This window comes from Sinocyclocheilus grahami, unplaced genomic scaffold (genome assembly GCF_001515645.1).
Source record: "Sinocyclocheilus grahami isolate Dianchi unplaced genomic scaffold, SAMN03320097.WGS_v1.1 scaffold2324.1, whole genome shotgun sequence".
In the NCBI taxonomy this organism is placed as follows: domain Eukaryota; kingdom Metazoa; phylum Chordata; class Actinopteri; order Cypriniformes; family Cyprinidae; genus Sinocyclocheilus; species Sinocyclocheilus grahami.
The window spans coordinates 23,067-34,049 of NW_015507503.1; the positions used below are offsets into that span (position 1 = coordinate 23,067).

A 10,983-nucleotide genomic window follows, 5' to 3' on the forward strand; every position below is an offset into this window, starting at 1 on the left:
TGAAGATGCTGATCTGTCCTTTCTTTCTTGTGTGTTAATTTCAGACGTTCTACGTTAGCGACGGGGCTTATAGAGAGTTTTTGCCAAGAAGAACGTGATGCGGAGCTATCGCAGAGGGAAAGCAAAGAAGTTATTCCACCTTTGGTGCAACCAACATTTGCATCGTTGTTGATTTCGCTGCTATCATGAGAGGGAACTAAAACATGCTCCTTGGTTTCTATGCCACTCTGAGACTGATGCTCAAGACGTTGAAGACGTTCTACGCTAGTGATGGGGCTTATAGAGTTTTTGCCAAGAAGAATGTGATGCGGAGCTATCACAGAGGGAAAGCAAAGAAGTCCTTCCACCTTTGGTGCAACCAACATTTGCATCGATGCATCATGAGAGGGATCTGCAACGTCCTCCTCGGTTTCTATGTCTTGAAACACGTTTCCATGAAGAGCCACTGCTGAAGGAACTCGAAGACGTTCCTGAGTTCTGGTTCTTCTGATTGTCTCTCCATTGGGTTTTTGATGTTTCCGATGGGTTGTCCTCAACATCTTCAGTTGTGGCGAGTTCTTGCATCAATTGGCATGGACTAGGGTTTCCATTGTTGTTTCTAAAGGTATTGGGAACAGATGGATTAGCACTACTTCGATTGCTCGGATTGACGATGTTTGCTTCTCGACTACCATTGCTGAAGTCATCAACCAGCTCATAAGATGCAAGGCTGCTTTGTTCATCAACAGTGCGACAACTTTGATCGACCAGAATGAAAGATGATCGGCTACCAGATGGATTCTCCTTGGAGGAAAACAGACGTGAATGATCTGCTTTCTGCATCTCCATTGCGAGAACTTCCATGTCTGTCTGGAACGCCGGTATACACTTTGCGTGATTTGAGCACGAACCACATCGAACGCCTTTCTCGAATGCCTCACAAACAGACTTGTGGTGCCTTCCAAAAACATCCAATGTCTTCGCAAAATTGCTGAGCATGAACAAGACAGGCCCAAACTCCATTAAAAGGTAGCTGTCGGGAATAAAAGATTGCGAAACTTTTCCACCTTGACAGCAACTTAATCTGCTGTATCTTCTCCACGATCTCGGTGCACAAAGTGGAATCTGCTCTAGCGCTGTAGTCAACAAATAAAGTCATGGCTTCCCAACAGGCGCTCATCGCTGAGATGATCGTTTTGGATGGGCCGGTCATCCATCTGTGAGTCGTGGCTAAGCAGTAAGCGGCTTTGAGGAACGTGTGCAACTCCAGCTTGCTGGTGATGGCGTCTCCTGTCATCTTTGTTAACAAGCCGATCTCAATGGCCTCTTTTGCTAAAGTCCGCTGATCCTCCACAGGGCATTTTTTTGAGAAGCTATAGGATAGTAAACACATGCCCCCTGAGCGACCTGCCAAAGAGCATCAGGAGGTAAAATAATAAATACATCTGGTGTTAATAACTGGAATACCTGGCCACTAAACTGACACTGGCTATGTTTACATGCACAACTTTTCTTTCAATTGGACTGAATTACATGAATGCTAAATAAAGCGGGATGCTGTGCATGTTTGCCATTTGAGAAATACAATTCTTTGGTAAATCAAAATTATTAAGTCAAAACTATTTAAAAAGTAAAAGTCACGATTATGAGACAAAAAGTCCTAAAATCTGACTTTTATGTAACATTTATGATTTTATGTCATTTCAATCTTTTATCTTAGAATTCTGATTGTGTCAAAATTTTGACTTTTTATATTATAATTTCACCTCTTTGTGAATTATCCTATGACGTACTAAATTGTAAGATTATGAGATAAACTGTGATATAGCTTTATAGCTTAGCTACAGCTTACAGGTAATAATTAGGCTACACAATTTAGATTTTGTGAACCAACAACATTACAACAGCATCAGAGCGCTGGATGTCTCAATCACACATAACTTTATTTGAATATTAATCGAATTGGACCCAGGATTATTCTGAAAGAAAACTCTACTGTTGCTGTAGTAAAGAAACTTTCATGCGCATCTGATTGACAGATAAACCGTATACATATATATTTAATTGTTTGACCAAAAATCATTGCTATAGGGACAATTTGGTAGTCGCTAGATATTGGTATATTGGCTAGTCCTTACCCATAATTCTATATGACTGTCCTCTTCATATGCCATCGTTTATTCATTTTGTTTTTCATAACAACATGAATTCGACATGGTTGGCGAACATGGCAATTAATCAGGTAAATATAGAATAAAATACCTAAACATCCTTGGAACAAGATACATTTACTTGAGAAGCAGAACTGTGCAAGACAATGAAACATATTTACAGAGAATATGTGTTTTGTCATAAATAAGACATAAATAAGAGTTTATGTTGCATAATATTCAAAACAAGAAATGTCTAAAACAATTTGCCAGCAGGATGAAGAAAAGACATTGCTCGTAACTCAAACATTTTAGCCATAACAAATGGCAAAATTATTACACATTAAGTAAATGTGTCTTATTAATATAGTAATTTCTCTTTCTCGCTAATAAATACTTTGTTTACTAAAACAAGTCAAAAGTATAATTAAAAAGGTATTCTGCAGTATAGACTTTAAAAAAAAAAGTTTCATATCACATTCAATCAATCAGGATTTATAGCTTCGTATAGTCTGATGTTGTGTGAATAATGTAGCCTAATGTAAATCAGTGAGATCTTTCTAACAGTAGAGCAGATACTAACATACAATGCTATAAATATCATTGTCGTCTCTATATCGCCAGTAATCTGTCTCCAAACATATAATGCAGTGATCGAGAGCTGAAGAAATAAAGGCTCCTCAGAAGACGTGAGATGTTCTGGAGGCTTGTGAAGATCATTCCTCCGCTGAGGAACAGTGAAAGTAAAGCTTCTGGAAACAAACGCTCCTCAAAAGATCCTGAGGATCAGACTTGAGACTCTAAAACATGATTGATGGAGAATCAAGTAAAGCTGAGCTGCTTCAGTGCAGTAAGTGTTCATCTGGAGATATTACTGCAGTTATTCTGACCTTTACTTGATCAAAATCAGTCAAGATTTGACACGAGAAGCTCCAGCTGAAGCTGGATATTTGTACAATTAGGCTAATTAGATTGAGTGAAACAGGTTTAACAGCAGATCTTCGATGCTCTAGAGCACGTGTCATTTCATGTGGCCCGCGAGAGCATATGACTGCCTTAAAATAAAAAATCTATGCTGCTTTATATCATAAATTATCAATATCAAGTGTGTATCAACAACACAAGTTTCTGTTTCTATTTGGCATTCTATTTATACGCAGAAATGGACTTTGGTGTGCGTATGACACACGATGGTTAGAATTAGGGGTGTGGGGTTACTACTCATGTAGGCCTACAGATGTCAGTAAAACAAAACAAAAATCAGCAAGCTTTGGCTTAAATGCAGGAGTGTTTTATACCGGATGCTGGCTGAAGGTGTTTTAGATTAAGATTATGCAGTAGTCAGTGGTTTAGTAATTCTGGAACGATCAGGTCAAGGTAGCTCGTTTAGTGGTATTGACTTGTGCTGTAAACTACTAAATGTGAAGCTGCTTTGCAACAGAGTATCATGAAAAACGCTATACAAATAAATGTGAATTAAATTGCAAACCATTAAAGCAGACTGGTTGCATGTAAACTGGATTACGTAATCAGATTCCAAAAAAATAAATTCTTGTGATTAGAGTAAATTACATTTTAAAACACTCAGAATCAGACTACAGTTACTTTTTATAGATTACACGATTACATATCATTCACACAATAGCAATACATTATTCATAATTTATTGATTCTCTCAAATTCCTGTTTTTCATCTTTGAAATGTTCCTTTCTAAAATAGCCTGCCGCTTGTACACACTCAGAAAGTCTTCCAGTTTTGTGGACATTGAAAAAGAGATCAGTCATTAGTCAGGTGCTACACCGCATTTAAACACTGGATTTAAAATAAAAATCATTTCAGCTTTAAAAAAATGTTTCAGCATTTAACATCAACTACTGATGAACACATTCATTTTTATTTGAATTATCAATCAGTAGGTTATTTAACCATGCATAGAAGTTAAAGTGAAGACTTTAATATGAATGCTGGACACTGCGTGTCTTTCTTGGCTCAAACAGTGAAAGTCAATGGGGTCCAACATTTTGGGGGGACTCACCCAGCTAACAAAAATAAGAACGTTCACTAAAAGAACATTTTGCTAACATTCCCACTGAGTAACAAAAATGTTATTCTGAGAACATTCAGAACTTTCTTTCTTGGTTATGTGAACATAAGAGAAAACATTAAAGGAATGTTCGATTGTAACATTTTGTAATCATTATGAGAATGTTACTTTTGATGTTCTTTCAACCATCTGTAACAAGTAGCAGGTTTGATACATTAGACGAACATCCAACTGAAATGTTTATGAAATCGTTCCATGAATAATGTTTTTGTGCTATTGTTTTGATGACTTTATTAAAGCCCGGCTTTAATATCAACTTTGAGCCAATATTCAATTAACGTTATTAGTACTGAAAACTTAAAGAGAACCTCGTCAGAACGTTCTAGCTGGGTACTTAAATACAGTTGTAAATTCTAAAACCGCTGTGTGCTTTGAAAAATGACAAAAAATACACTTTGAATACACTCTATTCGTCAAGGATAACACAATAAAGTTTAAAACGTATTTCCACTGTGGTCCTTGATGTAAAGCACAAACTTCACTCCCGGTAACAGCTACACTGGCACTGCATTATAAATACAAAAATTACAATAAAATTCCACATCTACAAAAATGTACAGTCACAAATAACCACGTACGTAATACAAATTCATCAACAAAACAACCTACTTAAGAACAAACTTTGAGCTTTTAAACTAAAACTAACCATATTCGAGATATCTTTAATGTCCAGAGGTGACTTATTCCACAAAAGTGCCCCAGAATATCTAAAAGACCTACGACCATACATAGTTTTAAAACGACATAATGTAATATCCATGAGACTTTGCCTAGTTTCATAACAATGTTGCTCATTTACCCTAGGAAAAAATACATTAAAATATGAAAGAGCTCTGTTATTGATAACCTTATGTACCATTTTTAATTTACTATGTTCGAATCTGCTTACTATAGGTAACCAATCAAGACACTTAAAGTGGGAAACCTCCACATGTGTAAAACGACTAAACTCTGAAACTAGCCTTATCAATTTATTCTGAGATTTTTGTAACTTATCCAACCAACCACAAGACAAATCAGACATCCAAGAAATACATGCATATTCGAAATGACATGACACTAAACATGATGCAAGTAATTGTATATTCTGTTTATCAAGGAATCTAACATGTCTGGCAAGAAATGTTGTCCTAGCATTAACCTTACCCAGAACCTTCATAGCCACACGACACATCCAAGATAATTAACAGAAGTTCTATTTGATATTAAACAATCCCCCACCTTAACAGACATCTTAGAAACCTTATTCAAATTATTTTTAATGCAACATCAGTTTGTTTTCAGAGCGCCAGTCTATGACCTTACAAAGCTCTTACCTAAATGCGCTTGTATCCTACCAACATCCTTATCTGAAATTACTAAAGCTGAATCTTCAGCATATAAACACAAACTGCTTGCATGTCATTAATATATAAAAGAAACAAAAGAGGGCCTAAAACACTTCCCTGAGGGACTCCCATTTTCAGCAAACGTTTCCTCAGAAAGAACCCCATCAATGTCTACTCTCTGAACTCTCCCAGTTCGATAAGAGTTCAACCAGGCTATCACTCTACTTGAAAAACCCATGACACTTAACTTATCTAAAAGTATGATTTACAGTCTCAAACGCTTTCTGGAGGTCTGGAATTCAATTTTCAAGCACATAATCTCATGTTTGTTCTGCATTGTGTGTATTCAAGAATTGAAAGGCACAAACTCGTCCTGTATGCAACATGCTAAGTGTATTTCATTACATTACTAAGACATTTTACTAAAGTTTCACAACCTTCACTTTGTCAAATGCTTTGTTTTTGTGCGTGTGCTAACTTCCTTTTAAATCAACACCACTTGCAATTGACTAACTAATGCAAACATTGATTTTTAAGTGAATGAAGCATGAATATTGGCTGGGCTGCAGTATATCGACTTTACTTTGCAAGGGGACGCTATGTTCTGTGAATGTGCAGACTTCTGATTCTAGGTAAATAACTAAAAGAATTGCAGTGAACGCTAAAACTAGTTGTGCTACAGGCCAGTTTGTTCATGATTGCGATAATGAATTTAAATGATATGATAAGAAATGCCATGCAGTTTGCAACATCAAAACAGCTACAAACAGCGTGCAGGTTAAAAATATAAGGTGGACCCTGAATTTTTGCTGCTTGACTAGCGCCCTCTGCAGCGCTGTGTGCGTCATTACCCGCGTGTCTCCCTTAGGTCCGGTGGCTGCTGACCTCTCATGCTTTCACATGCAGAAATCAGAACGAAAAAAATACAATAACAACAATAATAATCAAATATAAATTACTGTTTAATATATTACGCGTTTTACTTTTACACCTCTTTTAAACTTCCAAACAACATTACATTACGAATAACGTGAAAACAGATCATTTTTGAATAAACAACAACTAAACTTTACCGGTAAAATAGTCGATTTTATACTAAATAAAAGTTCCAATGTATTTGGCTTACTTCTGAAAGCCAGACTGGTGCTTTAATAGCTGTCCCGATAATAGCTGTAATGTTCAGTGTGCTCAACAGGTGGCTCCGTGGCGCAATGGATAGCGCATTGGACTTCTAGGCGCGTCTAGCGATGTGATTCAAAGGTTGTGGGTTCGAGTCCCACCGGAGTCGCGTTTTTTTTTTCATTGATTTCCAAAATACACAACAATCCAATTGGTTCTCAAGACATTTAACTTACAACTTAAAAAAGAAGATTCAATAGTAACTACATAAAAACATTCAGTAATAGTTTTGCTCCAGTGTTCAGCTTTCTGACAAAAACATGAATACATGCCAATGAACTGCTTTATGATGGCCTTGCACAGAAATCATTTCTACATTTCTAAACAAAAATCGTGTAGGTTTTTATTTTTTAATATTCTCTGTTGTACTGTATTGGAGGATTTCATCAACTGACCAAAGACTAAAAAAAATAAGAGTTGAAAGGAAATACTGCAAACTAGTCCATTTGTAATATAAATATAATAAAGCTTGGTTGATATTTGTTAGAAAACACATTGAAGATCCCGGGTCTCCATGCAAATAACTAATTTCTTAGGTTTTCTCAGTATTTGTCTAAATGCATCTGACGTGCATCATTAGCTTAACAAATTCATATATATGCAAACATGCGTGTTTGCATTAGTTACTGCAGTAAAAACTACACGGGTTAATGAAGCATCATCCGATCTCCTATCTGTCTCTGCCTGTTTTAAACGAAACAAATAAAGAGGAGAGTTCATTCACTCATCCTCATGCAAACTGGACAAAGAAGCATCATGAAGCTATTGATAAATGATCATAACATTAAAGAAAACAGTATGAGTCGTGCACTATATTCCAGATCATCTGAACCCAACAGGACAGACAGACATGTCAATGGTCTTATTGTCAGGGGTGGGTGCGTGAAGGCGGGGGTTATACAGAAAACCGGTTATAGCTGTTATGAGGGACAGCTGTGTGTATACAGTAATAATATCCTAAAATAATGTATGTAGGCAGGAAACATTTCTTGCAATCTCCTTTAACTGTCTAAATGCATAATTTAGTTTCCCATCTAAATGTAATCTCTAATAAAATGTTAAGTTTAGAATCAAAATATGCATTACTGCAGTTGCATTTTCGGGATTAATGAGTAGAGCAAAGCATGCCAGAATCATGCATTCGGTCTCAGGAAACGCATGAGCATGACTACAAAAGGTATATGTTAAATGCAATGCAGATTGCTTTAGATGAAAGTAAAGACAAAGAGCAGGACTCTTCTCCTGGTTAACTCTGGAATATATATATATACTGTATATACTGTATATCAGGGGTGTTCCTCCGAGGAGACGTGGGAGTTTTTAGCAGTGGTGTAAGTACCTGAAAGCCACGCTCAAGTAAAAGTACAGATATCTTACCAGAAAATGACTTTGGTAGAAGTTGAAGTCACGAGTAAAAGTCTTAAAGTATGTGATATTTATTGTACTTAAGTACGAAAAGTATTTTTAAAATCTTAATCGTACTCTGAACAAAATTATAAACGCAACACTTTTGTTTTTGCCCCCATTTGTCATGAGCTGAACTCAAAGATCTAAGACTTTTTCTATGTACACAAAAGGCCTATTTCTCTCAAATATTGTTCACAAATCTGTCTAAATCTGTGTTAGTGAGCACTTCTCCTTTGCCGAGATAATCCATCCACCTCACAGGTGTGGCATATCAAGATGCTGATTAGACAGCATGATTATTGCACAGGTGTGCCTTAGGCTGGCCACAATAACGTTCAAAACTGAGGCGCTTCTCTTTCTCCTTACGGTTGTGATACGTTTTCGACACATTATACAGACAGTCGTGTTACTACAAAACATCAAGAAGCAGTTTCCTCCGTCTCCACTATCCAATGGAGCCGCACAGTCGCTGTTTTGCGCTCGCGCATTGGCTATTGTGAAAATACTGACGTAATCATATAGCCGTCATCATCCCGATTTCAATCCTAAATATCAAACATGTTTGATATGATCGGGGCGGCCCGGATTTGTGTGCGAGCTGATCGGGAGGTGCAAGATTCGATCGGTGAACGCCTCACATTAGCAGATAATCCGCGCCGAACATCGGGACCGATAGAGGGGCTCGACAAGATTTTTGCTCTGATTCTCGGGAGGGGGAAATCGGGGCTAAATCGAGCTACCAATCCTGTAGTGTGAGCCAGGCTTAACACATGAATCATTACCTGTGTTCTGTAATTCATTCTACATCATTCATTAATTATTGCCTTTTCTCAAGTATTATGTAAATACATATGGATATCTCTTATTTATACAGTTCTATATAGAGTAGAAATACACAAATCTGTACATAAATCTACTGTTCCAGATTCATACACATTATTTTTTGTATACACATAATTTTTTGTTAAGTCTTACTATTTAAATGTTTTTTCTGTTCTCATGTCAGATGTGTATGTATGCATGCATGTGTGTATGTACCAGGAGCACCTGATAATAAAAAAAAACAACACAATAAAGCTAATTCTGATTCTGAAGTTGGAGAGGAGTTGAAAATGATAATCCTATTCATTTGTTTTTCACTATATAGTGTTAATTTCGTTAACGTTTCATCACCCAATATGGCATTGTCAATAATCAACCATCCAAATTTAGTTTGCTTTTCTTCAGGAAAAAGATAAGATGGAGGTGATACCAAGAACAGTGCAGCAGCTCTGGAACATTTAAGAGCAGGACAATCTAAAGTTCGATCTGATATTGTAACATCTTGAGCGTGTTTTTTAGAGTTTTAGAGCACTTTCTGTTGGGTGCCTGGGCATGCTGGGGTGACGGGGAACGAGCTTAGGAGGAGAAATAGATATCCACGTATCCTTGGGGAGGGTGGAACTGAGGGAAAGAGTTAAAGAGGGCTTAATAAAAGAATGGCAGAGAGTATGGGAAAAGGAATTCAAGGGTAGACGTTATTTTTCTATTCAATCTAAAGTTAGGAAACTATGTTTTTGTACTTGTCCATCCCATAGGGACTCTTAAACTGTGTAGTTTGAGGTTGGGGCACTGTGTGTTAAATTACGTTTTGTATATTGTAGGAAAGCATATCTCTGGATTATGTGAATGTGGGAATATGGAAACAGTAGGGCGTGTTTTCTTGGAATGTAGGAAGTTTAATGTAGAAAGAAAAGCACTTTTTGATAAATTGGTAAATAAATTTGAGTTGAAGTGTTTTCTGTTACTTCTTTGTTTGGACACAGTGATACGCATAAACTGATCTCTGATGCAGTTCTTCAGTTCTTGCGTAATACAGGAAGCACTGTGTATAAGAATTTAGTTCAAACTGTGACCTGTGGACGGCAGTAATACGCCCAGTAGCGTCTACACTGCCAGAAAGATATAAGAAGAAGAAATAACAGTGCATGCTCCAACATCACAAGATATATGTTTATCTACTGTCAGTAAATGAGTGACATTGATTGTGTGACTCTTTGTAGAGATGGTCAGATGTTCTTCCACTGAAGCTAAAAATGCTGTTTGGATCATCAGGTTCAGTTCATGAGGCTCCAGTGCTGACATTTAATGAATTAAAAAAGAATGCCAAATGTCAAAATGTTTTACTGGTGGTGCCAGACTTTTGTTTTATTTCATCATTTCTAATGGGTGTAAAATATACCATATGCTATTATATAAGAGAAGATGTTGTGACATTTCTCCTCTTTTGTTAATTTATTCCCCTTTTGTGCTTGTGTTCCACTTTATCATGCAGGTATGCATTAATTTGAACAGAATGCACTGCAAAAATGTGTTTAAAGGGAATAACGAATGCATTGTCATATGTGTGCTTCATGTTTTTGAGCACCAGATGGCAGCGCCATGATTTACTTTCTGAGTTATTGTTCATTGGCTCATTTAACCAAGGAGAACTAATTGAGGTAATAATTCAGGCTACTATTAATAGACAGTGTGCTGATGTTTGTAGTTGTTTGATTGCAAAGTTTCTAGATTAAATTATCAATTAAATTATATCTTATTATATACAGGATACAAAGACCACTGAATATTCTGGTAAGCAACTTAGATATGAATAAGTAAAATAACTTGTAGGTAAAAAAAAAACAGTAAGCTAATATGAAGTAATAAAAAAACAACAACAACAAGGCAATGAGTATTCAAACATACAGAGAACTATTAATTATGATTTGTCAGTACTGTTGTACAGTACTATGTTAGTACTATGATTTGTAATTATATTATTATTATATATAATATATAATTATAATAGTTTTA

At 36.4% G+C, this 10,983-nt stretch overlaps 1 non-coding gene and 1 pseudogene across 1 annotated transcript; one reads left to right on the forward strand and one right to left on the reverse strand.

Annotated features, from left to right (window-relative positions):
• Window positions 1-378: 378 nt before the first annotated feature.
• On the reverse strand, window positions 379-1,372 carry LOC107574742 (alpha-protein kinase 1-like; annotated as a pseudogene).
• A 5,387-nt stretch (window positions 1,373-6,759) lies between these two features.
• Window positions 6,760-6,850, forward strand: trnar-ucu (transfer RNA arginine (anticodon UCU)). The gene is given in 2 exon segments: window positions 6,760-6,796; window positions 6,815-6,850. It is a non-coding gene; the product is annotated as a tRNA-Arg (tRNA).
• The last annotated feature ends 4,133 nt before the right edge of the window (window positions 6,851-10,983 follow it).